The following is a 20,852-nucleotide window of genomic DNA, read 5'->3' as shown; positions in this document are numbered from 1 at the left end:
ACGATATTTTGTGCCCATATTTATATCACAACCGCACGAACAACTCACGTGCTATTAAATAAAATCATAATATTTTCCCTGGTACCTCGTGCCTATATCATAATCTATCATTAATAAAAATCATCATATTTTTCTCGGCACCTTGTGCCCACATGTCTCCGTCTCACATTTCGCAACAACATTCTCATGTTACTCAATTCATAGGGTCCATAACCCAATACAATTAAAAATGTTCAAAGTCTCATTACTTAATATAAAGTAGAGTACAACTTCCAACCCAACTAGAAAATAAACAAGAAAAGATGAAGTTATTTTTTGAAATCCTCTGAATAAAGAAAATACCCTTTTTAATTAAAGTACAATTGTTGAAAATTTAAGTATTGAAAGCTTTATATAAATGCGGCGAGATATTGAAAACAATATGGCTTACAACACAAGGTATCACAACACAGTAAAGGACTCTAAACAGTTAATACACTTGAAATGCTAATAACAAAAAAAACATAACAAATAGAAAGTGCACGACATCACCCTTCGTGCTTTTACTCTCGTCCTCACCATACACAACATCACCCTTCGTGCTTTACACTCTTCCTCACCATACACGACATCACCCTTCGTGCTTTACACTCTTCCTCACCCAACCAACATTCACAAAGCAATCCAGGCAAGGAAGTCAATAATATCAGGTATTAACAAGAAACCAATAAAGGAATATAAGGAAAGCCATAATTCAATTATCAACAAGAATCAGGAAAATAAAGGACAAGTGCACGGCATCACCCTTCGTGCTTTTACTCTCGTCCCCACCATAAAAATCAATATAATTTGCACGGCATCACCCTTCGTGCTTTTACTCACATCCTCACCATAAAATCAATATAATCGGCACGGAATTGTACATCGTGCGGCACGGCATCACCCTTCGTGCTTTAACACTCTTTCCTCACCATATGAATAATATAAATGTGCACGACATCACCCTTCGTACTTTATCGCTCTTCCTCACCCAAGCAACAATCACAAAGCAATTTGGGCAAGGCAAAATCAAAAATATCACAATTTGAGCCAATGCTCTATAATGTTCAATAATTCAATTCTCAACTTGAGCCAATGCTCTATAATGTTCAACAATTCAATCCCGGCAAGGGAACAATAGTACAACAATCAAATCCCGGCAAGGGAAACAACATCAAAACAATAACCTCCCGGCAAGGGAAACAACATCAAAACAATAATATCCCGGCAAGGGAAACATCATCAAAACAATAACATCCCGGCAAGGGAAACAACATCAAAACAATAATATCCCAGCAAGGGAAACATCATCAACACAATAACATCCCGGCAAGGGAACAACATCAAAACAATAATATCCCGGCAAGGGAAACAACATCAAAACAATAATACTTCCACAAGTCATATTCCTCAATAGAAATTATCACATAGAGCATATAAACTACGAAATGGAGTCAGGTTAACCAAAGTATAAGACTCACGAGCATGCTTGACACCAACATATAGATACTCGTCACCATGGCTATACGTCGTACTCCACAATTAACATGTAACAAATAAGACACAATTCCTAATCCCTCAAGCTAAGGTTAGACCAAACACTTACCTCGCTTTGCAACCAATTCAAAATTCCAACAAGTCTTTGCCTTGCGAATTCGTACCCGAAATTCTCAAATCTAGTCATAAACAATTCGATTCAGTCAATAAAAATTATAGGAATTAATTCCATATGAAATTCTACATTTTCCAATAAAATTCGAAATTGCACTAAAAATTTGCCCGTGGGGCCCACGTCAAGGAATTCGACAAAAATTATGAAATATAAAACCTCATCCAACCACGAGTCTAACCATACCAAAATTACTAAATTTCGATAACATTTTGACCCTCAAATCCTCAAATCTATCCGAGAGAGTTTTCAAACTCTTCCAACTAAATTCACAGATTTAGTATCAAAACTAGTAATAGATTCGGGTAATCTAACCAAAATTAAGTTAAGAACACTTACCCCGTTGTTTTCTCTAAAAATCTCCCGATAATCGCCTCTTCCCGAGCTCCAATTTGACAAAAATGGAAAAAAGTCCCATTTTCAGAAATTAAAAATCTGCCCAGAAAATGTCGGGGGCACTGTTCACGCGTTCGGATAATGTTCACGGGGTACTGTACACGCTACTATTCACGAGTACTATTCACGGTACTGTTAATGGTACTGTTCATGGGGTACTGTTCACGATGCTGTAAAAAAATAGCAGCTTTCCAAAGAGAATTTCAGCAGCGTTTTCTACCCGTTGACCTTCCGAAATCCACCCGAGGCCCTCGGGACTTCAATAAAATACACCAACAAGTCCTAAAACATGCTGCGGACTTAGTCGAAACCTCAAATCGCATCAAATAATGCTAAAACCGTGAATCACATCCCAATTCAAGCCTAATGAAATTAAGAACGTCCAACTTCTATATTCGATGCAAAAACCTATCAAATCAAGTCCGATTGATTTCAAATTTTGCACACAAGTCATAAATGACATATCAAAGCTATAAAAATTTTCAGAACTGGATTCTGATCCCGATATCAAAAAGTCAACTCTCCGGTCAAACTTAAGAAATCTTTAGCCTTAGATTTCTAGATTCCGTTAAATGGCGATAATTTGATCTAGGGACCTCCAGATTTGCTTTCGGGCATATGACCAAATCCCAAGTCACAATACGAAACTTCCAGAATGGTCAAAACTTTTATCCGGGTTCGTTTGCTCAAAATGTTGACTAAAGTCAACTCAGTTGAGTTTTAAAGCTCTAGTTCCCAATTTAGTCCATTTTTCACATAAAAACCTTCCGAAAAATTATACGGACTGCGTACGCAAGTCGAGGAATTATTGATACCGCTTTTCAAGGTCTTAAAAATACCAAGATGGTTATTTAATTTAAAGATGATATTTTGGGTCATCACAAATTTACTCATTTTAATATCAAATTTTAGCATTTTTCATAGAATTTCATATTTAAGCTTTCCGGCTACACGCCCGGATTGCGCACGCAAATTGAGGCGACTAAAATGAGGTTTTTAAGGCCTTGGAAGCACATAATGGGTAAAAAAATAGGTGATGACCCTTTGGGTCGTCACATTCTCCACCTCTAAAACAATTGTTCGTCCTCGAACGGACAAAAGAAGGAAGTACCTGAGTCGGGTAATAAATGAGGACAAGGCTCCGCATATCGAACTTGGACTCCCAGGTCGATGCCTCAGGAGGCTGACCTCTCCACTGAACATGAACAGAAGGGAAACTCTTGGATCTTAACTGACGAACTTGCCGGTCTAGAATAGCTATCGGCTCCTCCTCATAGGACAAGTCCTTGTCCAACTGGACAGTCATGAAATCTAACACGTGGGCTGGATCACCGTGATACCTCCGAAGTATGGACACATGAAAAACTGGATGCACGTCTGATAAGCTCGGCGGAAACGCAAGTCTATAAGCCACCTCTCCCACTCGATCAAGAATCTCGAACGAACCAATGAACCTAGGGCTAAGCTTGCCTTTCTTCCCAAATCTCATCACGCCTTTCATAGGCGACACTCGGAGCAATACCCGCTCACCAACCATGAAAGCTACATCTCGAACCTTACGATCTGCATAGCTCTTTTGCCTGGACTGAGCTGTACGAAGCCTATCCTGAATGATCCTGACCTTGTCCAAGGCCTCGTGAACCAAATATGTACCCAACAACCGAGCCTTTCCCGGATCAAACCATCCAACCAGAGATCGACATTGCCTACCATATAAAGCCTCATAAGGAGCCATCTGGATAATCGACTGATAGCTGTTGTTATAGGCAAACCCTGCTAAAGGCAAGAACTGATCCCACGAACCTCCAAAGTTAATAACACAAGCTCAGAGCATATCCTCTAATATCTGAATAGTCCGCTCGGACTGCTCTCCATTTGAGGATGAAATGTTGTACTCAACTCAATCTGGGTGCCCAACTCTCACTGAACTGCTCTCCAGAAACACGAAGTAAACTGTGTACCTCGGTTCGAAATGATAGATACCGGCACACCATGAAGGCGAACAATCTCCCGAATATAGATCTCAGCTAACCTCTCGGATGAATAGGAGACTGCCACAGGAATGAAATGCGCTGACTTGGTCAACCTATCAACAATGACCCAAACTGCATCGAACTTCTTCTGGGTCAACGGAAGTTCAGTAACGAAGTCCACAGTGATCCTCTCCCACTTCCACTCGGGAAGCTCAATCCTCTGAAATAAACCACCAGGCCTCTGATGCTCATACTTAACCTGATGACAATTCAAACACCGCGCCACATATGGCACAATATCCTTCTTCATTCTACGCCACCAATAATGCTGCCGCAAATCCTGATACATCTTTGCGGCGCCTGGATGAATTGAATACCAGGAACTATGGGCCTCCGCTAAGATCAACTCTCGAATCCCATCAACATTGGGCACACAAAATCATCCCTGCAATATCAAAACTCCATTATAATCTAAGGTAACCTGCTTGGCACCTCCACGCTGCACCGTGTCTCTAAGGACACACAAATGGGGATCATCAAACTGTCGATCGCGAATACGCTCCAATAATGAAGAACGAGCGACCGTGCAAGCTAACACCTGACTAGGCTCAGAAATATCCAACCTCACAAATCGATTGGCCAAAGCCTGAACATCCAAATCAAGCGGCATCTGACTGACCGAAATAAAAGCAAGACTGCCCATACTAGCTGACTTCCTACTCAAAGCATCGGCCACCATATTGGCCTTCCCCGGGTGATATAAAATGGTGACATCATAATCTTTCAACAATTCCAACCACCTTCTCTGCCTCAAATTCAACTCCTTTTGCTTGAACAAGTACTGAAGACTCTTGTGATTAGTGTACACCTCACACGTCACGCCGTACAGATAGTGCCTCCAAATCTTCAATACGTGAACAATGGCTGCCAACTCCAAATCATGAACTGGATAGTTCTTCTCATGAATCTTCAACTGCCTTGAAGCATAGGCAATGACCTTGCCATCCTGCATCAACACTGTGCCAAGACCAATACGGGAAGCATCACAATAGACTGTAAAAGGCCCTGAACCAATGGGCAAAACCAGCACCGGTGCCGTAGTTAAAGCTGTCTGAAGCTTCTGAAAACTCGCCTCACACTCATCTGACCATCTGATTTGGGCACCCTTCTAGGTCAACCTGGTCATCGGGGCTGCAATAGATGAGAACCCCTCCACGAACCAACGATAGTAGTCTGCCAACCCCAAGATACTCCGAATCACTGTAGTTGATGCTGGTCTAGTCCAGTTCTTGACTGCCTCAATCTTCTTCGGGTCAACCTGAATACCCTCTGCTGATATGATATGACCCAGGAATTCAACTGAACTCAACTAGAACTCACACTTCGAGAACTGCACATATAGCTGACTATCCTTCAGAGTCTGAAGAACCACTCTGAGATGCAGCTCGTGCTCTTCCTGGCTGCAGGAATATACTAGAATATCATCAATGAAGACTATCATGAACGAGTCCAAATAAGGCTTGAACACTCGGTTCATCAAATCCATAAAAGCTGCTTGGGAATTTGTCAACCCAAATGACATGACCAAAAACTCGTAATGTCCATACCGAGTGCGAAAAGCTGCCTTAGGGACATCAGATGCCCTAATCCTCAACTGATGGTAGCCAGATCTCAAGTCTATCTTTGAAAATACCTTGGCACCCTAAAGCTGATCGAACAAATCATCAATCCTCGGCAGTGGATACTTATTCTTGACGGTGACCTTGTTCAACTGCCGGTAATCAATGCACATTCTTATCGAACCATCCTTTTTCTTGACAAACAATACCGGCGCACCCCAAGGCGAAATGTTGGGTCTAATGAAACCCTTCTCAAGCAAGTCTTGCAACTGATCCTTCAACTCTTTCAACTCTAGCGGGGCCATGCGATATGACGGAATATAAATGGGCTTAGTGCCTAGAACCAAATCGATGCAGAAATCAATATCCCTGTCGGATGGCATACCCGGCAGGTCTAAAGGGAAAACATCAAGAAACTCATGAACCATGGGCACCGAATCAATAGAGGGAACCTCAGCACTGGAATCGCGAACATAAGCAAAATAGGCCAAACACCTCTTCTCGACCATACGTCGAGCCTTCATGTATGAGATAACACTACGGGTAGAATGACCAGGAGTCCCTCTCCACTCTAAACGGGGCAAATTCGGTAAAGCTAGGGTCACAGTCTTGGCATGGAAATCCAAGATAGCATCATACGGGGATAACCAGTCCATTCCCAATATAACATCAAAGTCGACCATGTCTAAAAGCAACAAATCAACACGGGTCTCAAGACCCCCAATTACCACAATACAGGAACGATGAACTCGATCGACAACAATAGAATCACCCACCAGTGTAGACACATAAACAAGAATACTCAGTGGATCACTAGGCAGAACCAATTGTGGTGCAAAATAAGAGGACACATACGAATACATATACCCTGGATCAAATAGAACTGAAGCATCTCTATCACAAACCAGAATGGTACCTGTAATGACTGCATCTGAAGCCTCAACCTCGAGCCTAGCTGGAAGGGCGTAACATCGGGGCTGTATCCCACCACCCTGAACTACCTCTCTGGGACGGCCTGCTGCTGGCTGGCCTCCACCTCTGGCGGCCTGAGCTCCACCTCTAGGACCTCTACCTCCACCTCTAGTACCTCTACCCCCACCTCTAACTGGCTGGGCGGGCTGTGGAACGCCTGGTGCTTGTACCATAGCACGAGAACCCTGATGCTGAGAGCTACCTGGTGCTCGAGGGCAAAACCTGGCAATGTGACCTGTATCACCACAAGTGTAACAAGCTCTCGGCTGCTGACCCTATCGGCCAGAATGACCACCTCGGAAACTCTGAAGCGGCGGTGCACTGATAGGAGCTGGTGGTGCACTGTAAGGCTGCTGATCAGAAAAGTACATCTGAGAACCACGATCACCTAAAGTACCATGAGAGACCTGGAGAGCTGACTGAAAGGGCCTAGGAGGATGGCCTCTACCATATGAATCTCTACCTCCAAACGAGGTACCACTGAATCTGCCTGAATGACGGGGCCTCTTATCCGACCAATGACCACCTCCCTGTGACAGAACCATATCAACTCTGCGGGCCACATTGGCCGCCTCCTGAAAGCTGATCTCACTCCCAGTCTCCCTAGCCATCTGGAAACGTATCAGCTGTACCAAACCATCAATAAAACTCCGCACCCTCTCTCTCTCGGTGGGTAGTATAACAAGAGCATGGCGAGCTAGATAAATGAACTTGGTCTCATACTTAGTGACCGTCATGGAACCCTGCTGGAGGCGCTTGAACTGCCTCCGAAAAGCCTCTCTTTGAGTAACAGGGAGAAACTTCTCCAGAAACAACTCTGAAAACTGCTCCCAAGTCAAAGACGGCGACCTTGCTAGTTTGGCTAAGCAATAATCTCTCCACCAAGTCTTGGCGGATCCAGATAGGCGAAAGGCGGCAAAATAGACCCTATTGGTCTCAACAACACCCATGTTCCGAAGAACCTCGTGGCAGTTATATAAGAAATCCTGGGGATCCTCAGAAGAAGCACCGCTGAATGTAGTAGTGAAGAGCTTGGTGAACTTGTCTAGCCTCCACAAAGCATCGGCGGACATAGCCGCTCCATCGTCAGTCTCAGCTACTACACCCGGCTGAACTGCCACAGCGGGCTGAACCACTAGAACCTGAACCTGGGGAGCTACCTGCTCCGGAGTACATGTAGCAGGAGTTTGAGTCCCTCCTCCAGCCTGAGAAATGGCTGGTGCTACTGGAAGCAAACCCGCCCGAGTGACACTCTCCATGAGGCCTACCAATCGGACTATAGCGTCCTGAAGAACTAGGGTGGCAATGAACCCCTCTGGGACCTGAGCTGGGCCCACCGGAACTGCTGGGGCTGGAACCTCCTCATCGAAATCAACCTGAGGCTCCTCCACTGGTGTTGCTGCTCAGAGCTGAGTTTTGCCCCTGATGGGAGCTGCTGCTGGGGGCTCGGGCTGCTGAGCGGTAGATGAGGAAGCACGTGTTCTCGCCATCTGCGAAATAACAGAGTAGAAAATTCAATCAGTATTTGAGAAACAAAACCGCACGACAGGAAAGAACAAATGTGAAGTTTTCCTAACTTCGTAGCCTCTAGGGGATAAATATAGACGTGTCCGTACTGATCCCTCAGACTCTACTAAGTTTTTCCGTGAGTTGTTAGACCTATGTAACCTAGGGCTCTGATACCAACTTGTCACGACCCGGATTTCCCACCCTCGGGAGTCGTGATGGCGCCTACTAATGTGAGCTAGACAAGCCAATTCTTAACTGCTACTTCATTAATAAATTACTTCTTTTGAGAATTATCAGTAATATCATTAAAGCAACGGAAGTTAAATAAATATGCGGAAGACGTAAATTAAAAAAAATGAACAATAATGCGGAAATCAATATATGCCTTTACCCAAGAACTGGTGTCACATTACTCACAAACTTCTAAGAGTACTAAATACAACCGTTTGAAAGAAGAATATAAACTGTTTGCCTCGAAAACATGAGATAACAGACTAAAATAAAAGATAGAGGAGACGCCAGGCCTGCGGACACCTGCAAGGCTACCTCGGTGTCTCACTGGACTGAAGGCTGGCTCCCGTGCTACTGATGCTATCCAAGACCTGGATCTGTGCAAAAGAGCACAGAGTGTAGTATCAGCACAACTGACCCCATGTGCTGGTAAGTGCCCAGCCTAACCTCGGCGAAGTAGTGACGAGGCTAGAACCAGACAACCAAGTAAACCTGTGCAGTTCAAATATATATATATATATATATATATATATATATATATATATATATATATATATATACAACGGAAAAGAAATACAGGAAGTAACCAATTAATAAATGTCACGACCCAATTCCTGAACCCAGTCGTGATGGCGCCTCTCGTGAAAACAAGACTAGCCAGACCAAAACGGGACACCTCTTTAAGCAGTTAATTATCATAAACAGTAATAAACATAATATAATATTCATAGGTTGCGAAAACTTTAACGATAACAACAGTCGAATCCATCCCGACACAGCCCAAACCGGGGTGTCACAAGTCATGAGCTACTACAGAATCTTTTATTGGTCTACAAAGTATGGAATCTGATACAACAGTCTGAAGAAAACATAAATGATAGAGGATAAGAGAGACAAGGGGTTGTGGACGTCAACAACTACCTTGTAACTCCAAATCACTACCTAGCCTAGAAGGAATCAACGCTCTAGTGCGGACTCTACTATGCCTGAATCTGCACACATGGTGCAGGGAGTAATGTGAGCATTCTGACTCAGTGAGTAATAATAAATAAATAATGGTTGAAAGCAAGAAAACACGTACAGACACAAAGCATTCTATACAGAAGCAGTGAAATCACTTAAAACCAATAAATCAGTGAAGTATCAAATGAAATCTCTTTTAAAGAAATTAAAACAGGTAATTTGGCAGTAAATAACAAGTAGAAATCTACCCCTTGGGCTCAGTATCAAAATACAAGTATAAATCTGCCCCTCGTGCACAATATCAAAATAACAAGTAGAAATTTGCCTCTCGGGCACAATATCAGTCACTCAGTATAGTATCAGCCCCTCGGGCTCACTCTCAGAACAGTAGCAGCCCCGTGGGCTACCTCACAATCACTCATATCAGCCCCTCTTGCATAGTATCAATCACTTAGCATAATGGGTACTCGCGCTCACTATGGGTGTGCAGACTCCGGAGGGGCCCCTTACGGCCCAAGCGCTATATCAAGCCACCTCGTGGCATCATCACTCAGCATATCCTCACATCACTCAAGCCACCGCATGGCATATAAAGTATCTCAGGTCCTCGACCTCTCATCACTCAAGCCACCGCGTGGCATAAATAGTAACTCAGGCCTTCGGCCTCATATCACTCAGCATATCCTCACATATGGCCCTCGGCCTCACTCAGTACGGAAATCATCATAAGCCCCTCGGGCATTTGTAAAACAGTAGTTCTCAGCCCAAAATATCATTTAAGTTTCAAATCTGTATAAAAGTGGCTGAGTTTGTAAAACAATAAGTATCCACAGGACTGAGTTCGAGTACAAGTCAAAACAGTGAGGAAATGATAAAAATTCCCGAAGGATTCAAATAATTGGCACGAAGCCCAAGTATGGCAATCAACCCAAAATCATGATGATAACAAATAAGTTTCAATCAAATATACGGTAAAATCATCAATCGGGATGGACCAAGTCACAATCCTCAGTAGTAAAAGACCTCGCGCTCATCATCCAACGCATGTATCACCTCAATAAAGCACTACGATGTGCAAATCCGGGGTTTCAAACCCTCAGGACATCATTTACAATCATTACTCACCTCGAACCGACAAAATTTCTAGATCGCAATGCCTTTGCCCCTCAAATTGGCCTCCACGCGCGTCGAATCTATCCAAAATTAGAACGAATATATCACAATATGCTAAGGGAGCAAAGCCCAAGCGAAAACAATCAACAAAGGGCACAATTCCCGAAATTACCAAAATCCGAGCCCCAGGCCCACGTCTTGGAATCGGGTAAAATTTACATTTTCAAAATCGTCATACCCTCATAAGTCTAACCATACCAAAATTATCCTATTCTGATACCATTTGGTCCTTCAAATCATCATTTTACATTTTTGAAAGGTTTCACAATTTTCTTCCCAAATTCATCCCAAATCACGAATTAAATGATGAATTCAAAGATAGATTCATGTACTCTAGCCAAATCTGAGTTAAAATCACTTACCCCAATGAATTTCGTGAAAAACCTTCGAAAAATCGCCAAAATCCGAGCTCTCTAAGTCAAAATATCAAATAAAATCAAAAACCTCGTATTTATAGAGTACCCCTCAGATTTCACCCTCCGCGGGCCGCACAAAACCGCCCGCGGTCCGCACAAAAATGACCGCGGCCGCACAGCTTTCCTTTGCAGTGACATGCTTTAGTACTTTGGCCATAACTTTTGCTAGAGATGCCCAAATTGCAATATCTATACCTTTCTGGAAACTAGATATGAAGGGCTACAACTTTCCCTTTTGAATCATCTCACAACTCCTTGTAGATCAAAAGATATGAGCTTCCGAAGCTGGATCGAAGACCTGCGGATCTTCATGACCGCGGACCATTTTCCATGCCCAGCACTAAACCACCGCGCCCAGCACTAAAACTTTTGCCCCCATCCATTTTCTAAGTTCAGTAATGTTCGGACTCGCTCAAAACTCACTCGAAACACACCCGAGGCCCTCAAACCTCAACCCAAACATACCAACACCTCCCATAACATCATTAACACCTTGTCAAGCTTTCGAATCACTCAAAACAACATCAAAACACCAAATCAGCTTCGGATTCAAGCTTAAGGACTTAGAAATTTCAAATTCCATAAACAACACTGAAACATATCAAATCCGATCCGATTGACCCCAAATTTTGCACACAAGTCATAAATGACATAACGAATCTACTGCAACTCTCGGAATTTCATTCCGACCTTTATATTAATATCTCACCTATCAACCGAAAATCGCCGAAATCTCAATTTCGCCAATCCAAGCCTAAACCTTCCACGGACTTCCAAAATGCATTCCGATCACGCTCCTAAATCCCAAATCACCTAACAGAGCTAACCAAATCATAAAAATTCTCATCTGAGATCAAATACACATAAGTCAAATTTTGGTCAAACCTTTCAAATTTAAGGCTTCAAACTGAGAACTGTTCTTCCAAATTCATTCTGATTACCCTGAAAACCAAAACCAACGATTTACATAAGGCATAATGTATACACAGGGTAAGTCATGCCCGAAGACTGGCGATCAAAGTGCAAAAGTTCAAAACGACCGGTCGGGTCGTTACATCCTCTTCCACTTAAACAGATGTTTGTCCTCGAACGTGCCCAGAGTTGTTCTAGAAGCCAACCAATAGCTGAATAACTTTACCATGCATATGCTTGGGGGTGATCCCACGTCACCCTATCTCATATAGGTCTGATAACACATTGTAACTAAAAAATTTACAGTCCAAATCCCATAAACCCTAGAACCACATTTCCACTTCTAATGTTATCGATACGATCAGAATCTCACATCTATTTTCATAATTAGCCCGAACAAGCTGTAATCACCCATACTTGCAATCTCAGGTGCAATCACTTGATTTGACACATAACTCAAACACTCGTAGTGATAACTTCTAATTATAGCAGCTGCACAAAACACCAGAACACTGATAGAAAAACTCTTATCAACTAGAGTTCACCCCAACACCTTTATATACTGCCAATGATCACTAAAACACGCGGTAAGCCACAACCATTTCCCAGATTAACCATTCAAGAGGACACTCTTCCTTTGTCAAATACCACAACAAATTTCTGAGCTGAAGTTTGATATTATACTTCCAATATGCTGAAATTGAACCTGTTCGTATTCATTAATGATCCCAACGATCTCCTCTAATCCAACACACTACTCTGGTGACATGGAACCTTAATATAGGCCTAAGCCACAACTTGCATAATACGTGCACCAATAAGCAACAGTCCGAACATACCTCCAATCATGAAAATGAATCAAATGAAAGAGTTGTACTTCAAGCTCACTAGTACCGCCACAACACAAGGCTGAGAACCCGACTCGCATCGTAGGAATGTAACATACGAATCTAACCCGCAATATCATACCTCCATATAACCTCTCTGCGATATGAGATCCTATCCAACACTGCTCTATATGGACCACCTCAAGTCACTATGCTCGAAATCGATAACCACATACAATTTGATGTCTAGAACCAAAGAAAATCATCATACCCACGGTAGAGCAAATAACCTACATCACACAAACCCGGCAGGACATAACCAATACACCATTCACCGAGCAACACCAAATCTCTCTTCCCGCTCGACTTCCACTATGAAACCCCAATCGAACCGTACCATAAGTGCCTATAGTCAACGAATCACAACACCTCGCAACACAGAAAGGTAACTCATAGATCTCCCCAGATTACTAATAAGCTCAATAACAATCGAATCAACACATCCCTCAGCAATACAATTCGGAGCCAACCAAGCCGACTCAAATTATAACACGCATCCGTGTTGGCCTGCCAACGAACTCCTTATCACGAAAATCCTAGAGCTGCTCTACAACTCCCTTAACTATGTCGGTGCCATACGATATGGTACTCGGCATCGAATCAATACCAAAATGAACAACCTTGCCTGACGATATGCCCGACCACAAGAAACACATCCAAAAAGTCCCTCACCACCGGAACTGAATCAATATGAGGAGCATCAGCACTGGCTCCCATTACAAGAGCCCAATTAAGAAAGGCAAATCCTTCCCAGCCGTTCTCTGGGCCTTCAAACTGTAAAAATCTCTCTAATAGGACATGATCCATCGAACATCGCCACTCAATTCGTGGCATTTTTCAGCATAGCCAATAGTGTCGCCTTAGCGCAATAGCCCAGAATAACACAACACGGAGACAACTAGTCTGAACCTTATATCACGTCTAACTGAGTTTTCCTTGTAAGACGTCAAGACTTGTGGTGTTTTCTATATTAATTGTGGGATTCTATGTATTAATATTAGGAGGTAAAGGATTTAGATCCGCGGGAAGTTCTTCAGAGCGAAGTATTTTGAATGTAGTGCTTTTTGGAATATTTGAGAGAGTAGTCAACGGCCTATGGTTCTTAGACAATGTGGTTTTATGCTTGGATCTTGTGTGGTAAGCCTAGGTTGAAGAATTATGGTGTTATAGAAAGAGGGAATTGCAAGTTGAAGATGAATCAGAAGGAAGTTTAGATAGATGAAGCAGTTTGATAGTAGATCGGATCAGTATGGTAAGGTTATGATTAACTCTTGTGTGTGTTTGAGGTAATGAGTTCTTACATGTATTTTGCAGCAATGCTCTTGGGTTTTGATGGCTTGCTTAGCTTGGTCTAGTAGAATGATCAGTTGAATTTGTGCAAATGGAATTCGGAGAGTCCTTAAGGATTTCTATTGCGGTTTGGAGATGTATATTTTCTATAGGCATGCGGAGCATGTGATGTATAGTGATTTTTCTTCGTGATGGGATCAATGGAAAGTTCTTGACTAGTTGAGTACGTAGATGTCTGTGGCTCGGAAGGGAGATAAAGTTCTCATGTTATACTATGATGGTATGGTATGTGCGATATGTAGTGAAGGATCGAGATTAGTGTGTGTAAGGTTCAGTTCAGTTCTGGAAGGGAGTTCATAAAACTCTTAGGCAGTGGGCGGTTTCAGATAATTAGAGAAATTAACGTCATATGGCTTGAGAAGCGATCTTCAGATGATTAAGGAAATGATTTGACGAGATTATATGTTTCAGAAAAATAAAAGCAATGTGATTAAGTTGATGGCACTTCAGTAGTAGTGCAACACTTTCGGGCTAGATCAACTGCTGATATTCGAGTTTTCTTGGTGACATAGAAGAATTTTAGAGTATCTCTGGTGATGTCACTGGGTATTAGAGGTGTGTCATGTATTCGGACGGCGAAGTTGGGATCGGATGTGGTGGTTCATGTGCCGTATGGATTTGGAGATGAAAGTTCTTATATTCAGGCTCTGTGTGGTTGTAGATCGTGTATATCGGCACTGTTTAGTGACTATCGGGGTTTGGAGACCCGAACGAATCTTTTGTTACTTGGTCGATTAGATATCCATAAGTACAACTTGAAAGCCTTCAATTATTGCATGTAAAATTTGAACACAACAGGACCATTATCTAGAGGCATCCACTCTACTCAAACCACAGTTAGATTGATTAAACGAACCGAACAACCTGTGCTTCATTTGCACTCCGACACTGCAGAATGTGACCTTATTTCAATATAACCAAGCAACTGCCTGCCCTATGCACCGAGCATTCCTTACCAACCACAACTCAAGTCATTCCCCGATTCTCGTACACCTATAAGGCATAACATAACCTTTATTGAAATTTTCTTACTCGAGCCATAACTGATTCACAAATACGCCTCAAACTGGAACCATTAGAGCATATAACCGTGTAATCAACTATTCAATAGCGGACTCCCCCATTTGGCTAAAAGCCATAGATAAAAATATGCACCATAACTTATAACGCGTATACTTTATTGTTTCCATAATACCATAGTGAGATTAGACTCAGTCCTTCATAAGCTCTTGAAACACCGACCATCAGGTACTTTAACTCTATGCAAATCTCGCATTCACTCTCGTAACAGTTAAGCCCACTCTATTAAGTGACCCAAATTTATATTTCAACACATATGTTTCACTTGTGAATGAGATCTTCTAATAGACAGCATAAGTATCACATAATCCCAGAACACCGCAGGAGACAACCCGCCTGCTTCGCCTCCATATAACATTTCTGTATACCTTCCACCGTCATACACATTACATAGTCATCTAATCTTCCTGAGTCTGAACTCATACTGCAACATGAAATTTACTTCACTCCAACTAGGAGACATGTAAAGATTCTTCACGCGCCCATAACTCGGGGCTACACATCCAACCATAATGGAAATCAAACACTTAATAGTTCACCTATCATCCATCAGACCTTCCTCGTCACTTCCAAGTCATATAGATACCTCTCGCAGTACTAACATACTCATCACATAGTTGTCAGCCATCACTTCTACTAATAAGTACAATACAACACATATAAGTTCAAAACACTTGCTCACACAATCAGCACCTCGGTGCTCAAGCGATAGGCAAAGATTCGGCCTCAAGTCCTCTAGACTGGCACAACATCAAACTCACAGAGATCATATCTCGCCCCTCGATCAGGGAATCACAAGACATCAAGGCATATCTGGTACTGAGCGCTCATGCGCACATACGAACGCGTGGAAGGAATTTCAAGAGTTACTTTTCAAGCTGAATCAAGGACGCACGATAAGAATTCAAGAATGCAAAGTTTTCCTAAAGGTTCTGCAGCCTCTCGAGGATAAATACAGACGTCTCCGTACCGATCCGCGAGACTCTACTAAACCTGCTCATGACTCGTGAGATCTATGTAACCTAGGCTCTGATACCAACTTGTCACGACCCAATTCTCGAAACTAATCGTGATGGTGCCTCTCGTGAAGGCAAGGCTAGCCAGACCAAAGCGGGACACCTCTTTAAGCAGTTAATTATTATAAACAATAATAAACATAACATAATATCCATAGGTTGCGAAAACTTTAACGATAACAATAGTGGAAACAATCCTGACACAGCCCAAACCGGGGTGTCTCAAGTCATGAGCTACTGCAAAATCTGTTATAGGTCTACAAAGTACGGAATCTGATACAACAGTCTGAAGAAAACATAAATGATAGAGGATAAAAGAGACAAGGGGCTGCGGACGTCAACAGCTACCTCGTAACTCCAAATCACTACCTAGCCTAGAAGGAATCAATGCTCTGGTGCGGACTCTGCTATGCCTGAATCTGCACACATGGTGCAGAGAGTAATGTGAGTACTCCGATTTAGTGAGTAATAATAATAAATAATGGTTGAAAGAAAGAAACACGTACAGGCACAAAGCATTCTATGCAGAAGCAGTGAAATCACTTAAAACCAGTAAATCAGTGAAGTATCAAATGAAATTTCTTTTAAAGCAATTAAAACAGGTAATTTGGTAGTAAATAACAAGTAGAAATCTGCCCCTCGGCCTCGGTATCAAAATACAAGTATAAATCTGCCCCTCGTGCACAATATCAAAATAACAAGTAGAAATTTGCCCCTCGGGCACAGTATCAGTCACTCAGTACAGTATCAGCCCCTCGGGCTCACTCTCAGAACAGTAGCAGCCCCACGGGCTACCTCACAATCACTCATATCAGCCCCTCGGGCATAATATCAATCACTTAGCATAATGGGTACCCGCACTCACTCTGGGTATCCACAGGACTGAGTTCGACTACAAGTCAAAACAGTGAGGAAATAGTTATAAAAATTCCCGAAGGATTCAAATAATTGGCACGAAGCCCAAGTATGGCAATCAACCCAAAATCATGATGATAACAAATAAGTTTAAATCAAATATGCGGTAAAATCATCAATCGAGATGGACCAAGTCACAATCCTCTGTAGTAAAAGACCCCACACTCATCATCCAGCGCGTGTCTCACCTCAATATAGCACTACGATGTGCAAATCCGGGGTTTCAAACCCTCAATCATTACTCACCTCGAACCGGCGAAAATTCTAGCTCGCGACGCCTTTGCCCCTCAAATTGGCCTCCACGTGCGTCAAATCTATCCAAAATTAGAACGAATACATCACAACATGCTAAGGGAGCAAAGCTCAAGCGAAAACAATCAACAAAGGGCATGATTCCCGAAATTACCAAAATCCGAGTCCCGAGCCCACATCTCGGAATCAGGTAAAATTTACATTTTCAGAATCCTCATACCCTCACGAGTCTAACCATACCAAAATTATCCAATTCTGATACCATTTGGTCCTTCAAATCATCATTTTACATTTTTGAAAGGTTTCACAATTTTCTTTCCAAATTTCATCCCAAATCACGAATTAAATGATGAATTCAATGATAGATTCATGTACTCTAGCCAAATCTGAGTTAAAATCACTTACCCCGATGAATTTCGTGAAAAACCTTCGAAAAATCGCCAAAATCCGAGCTCTCTAGGTCAAAATATCAAATAAAACCCAAAACCTCGTATTTATAGAGTACCCCTCAGATTTCACCCTCCGCGGGCAGCACAAAACCGTTCGTGGTCCGCACAAAAATGACCGCGGCCGAACAGCTTTCCTCTGCAGTGACGGACTTTAGTATTTTGGCCATAACGTTTGCTACAGATGTCCAAATTGCAATATCTATACCTTTCTGGAAACTAGATACGAAGGGCTACAACTTTCCCTTTTGAATCATCTCACAACTCCTTGTAGATCAAAAGATATGAGCTTCCGAAGCTGGAATGACGACCTGCGGATCTTCATGACCGCGGACCATTTTCCGCGCCCAGCACTAAACTACCACGCCCAGCACTAAATTCACCGTGCCTTGCACTAAAACTTCTGCCCCCATCCATTTTCTAAGTTCAGGAATGTCCGGACTCGCTCAAAACTCACTCGAAACACACCCGAGGCCCTCAAACCTCAACCCAAACATACCAACACCTCCCATAACATTATTAACACCTTGTCGAGCTTTCGAATCACTCAAAACAACATCAAAATACAAAATCAACTTCGGATTCAAGCTTAAGGACTTAGAAATTTCAAATTCCAAAAATAACGCCGAAACATATCAAATCAGGTCCGATTGACCCCAACTTTTGCACACAAGTCATAAATGACATAACGAAGCTACTGCAATTCTCGGAATTTCATACCGATCTTTATATTAAAATCTCACCTATCAACCGGAAATCGTCGAAATCTCAATTTCGCCAATCCAAGCCTAAACCTTCCACGGACTTCCAAAATGCATTCCGATCACGCTCCTAAGTCCCAAATCACCTAACGGAGCTAGCCAAATCATAAAAATTCCCATCCGAGATCAAATACACATAAGTCAAATTTTGGTCAAACCTTTCAAATTTAAGGCTTCAAACTGAGAACTGTTCTTCCAAATTCATTCTGATTACCCTGAAAACCAAAACCAACGATTTACATAAGGCATAATGTATACACGAGGTAATCATGCCGGAAGACTGGTGATCAAAGTGCAAACGTTCAAAACGACCGGTCGGGTAAGGGAGAAGATCAACAAATCAACAAAACATCCCGGCAAGGGAATAAATCAATAGCTCTTTCTCTTTCTTTCATTTCTTACTTTATAATTCACTTTACCACTTGAGCCAATGCTCCAAAGGATCCATTTTTCTCATATTCCTTCACAATTCGTATTACAACTCGAGCCAATGCTCCTCGAAGTTTAAAGATCACAATTCCTTTCACATGCTCTTTACAACATATAGATATCATCAATTAAGCATGGAAGTTACAACAAAATAAGAATATTCGCAATATAAAGACTCACGGTCATGCTAGACTCCAATATATAGATACTCGTCACCATGCCTATACATCACACTCGACAATTAGCAAGTAGCAAATAAGACTCAACACCTATTCCCTCAAGCTAAGGTTAGACCAAACACTAACCTCAACTTCCATGGCCAAATCAATCCACAACAACCGCTTTCCCCCTCGAATTCGGCTCCAACTCAATCAAATCTATACAATAATGACCTCATAATATCATTATATGCTAAACAAAACAAACCCAATGCCTAATTATAGATTTCAAGCTTTCTTCACAAAATCTCAAAAATCGACCCCGGGCTCGCTTGGTCAAAACACGAGGTTCGGACCAAATTCATATCCCCCATTCACCCACGAGCCCGAACATATAATTTGTTTTCAAATTCGACCCCAAAACGAGGTCTAAATCAAGAAAATGTAAAAAGCCCTAACTCTACCCAATTTTCCCAATTGTTTTACCCTAAATTACATGTTTTAGGCTTAGGAATTCAATAGATATTGATGGAAAATGAAGAAAACGAGTTGAAATTTACTAACCCAAGAAGTGTTGGTGAAAGAGAGCTTCAATGGATGCCTAAGGACCTTGGAGAAGAAGGAGTTCGTGTGTTTTTATGAAAATCCCGCAACTACACTGTTCTGGAATTAAAAATTAAAACTGGGCAAAATTGCCCTTCGCGTTCACGGAAGGAAGGTCGCATTCGCGAAGGGTAAACTTGGAAGACCATCGCGTTCGCGATATGAAGAGTGTGAACGCGAAGAGGAAAGGCTGGGGGTCCAGGAATTGGTCTACGCGAACGCGTGGACCTTCACGCAAACGCGATGAAAGGGATCTGCAAGACTACGCATTCGCGAGGGTGTATATGCGAACGCGAAGAGGAAAAAGGAAGCCGAGTTCACAGAGTCAAATGACTCTACGCGAACGCGAGGTAGGAATGCGAACGCGATGAAAGGAAAATTCAGAGCTTCGCGAACGCGGATGATGCGTCGCGAACGCGAAGAAGAAATGGCCTACGACTGCTGAAGCCAAAAACCTGCAATCTTTCTATGTCCGAAACCACTCCGAAACACCTCCGAAACACTCTCGAGCCCTTGGGAATCCTAACCAATCACATGCACTAACTCAAAAATATCCTACGAACTTAACCGCGCGATCAAATTTCCAAAATAACATAAAAACAACGAATCAAGCCTCAAAATCACTAGTTTTTCTTCAAACTTCATAAACTTTCAACTTTAGAGTTTTAAGTCTGAAACACGTCAAATGACGTCCAATTTCAACCAAATTTCACAGAAATATCTTAAACTAATATAAGACTTGTACCGGATTTGGTCTCTATTTTCCAGATTTTTAAAATATAATATTTTTGCAGACCAAAGTTGGTCGCTTTTTTATGATTAATAATAAATAAATAAAATGTAATTTACATTTGGAGACCAACGTTGGTCGCCAAATTTATATTATTAAAATAATATAGTGACCAACGTTGGTCGCTACTTTTTTACAGAAATATTTGGTCCCTAAGGTAAATGGACCAGCTTAATATCGACCAGCCCATTTTGGTTGCTTTTTGGCCAATAAGCGACCAACTTTGGTCGCTTTTTGGCCAATAAGCGACCGACTTTGGTCGCTTTTTGTGGTCGCTTTTTTCCGGATTTCTAGTAGTGTCTTTAACCAATATA

This window comes from Nicotiana sylvestris, chromosome 5, assembly GCF_000393655.2.
Source record: "Nicotiana sylvestris chromosome 5, ASM39365v2, whole genome shotgun sequence".
NCBI classification, from domain to species: Eukaryota; Viridiplantae; Streptophyta; class Magnoliopsida; order Solanales; family Solanaceae; genus Nicotiana; species Nicotiana sylvestris.
This window is presented reverse-complemented; position numbering follows the sequence as displayed.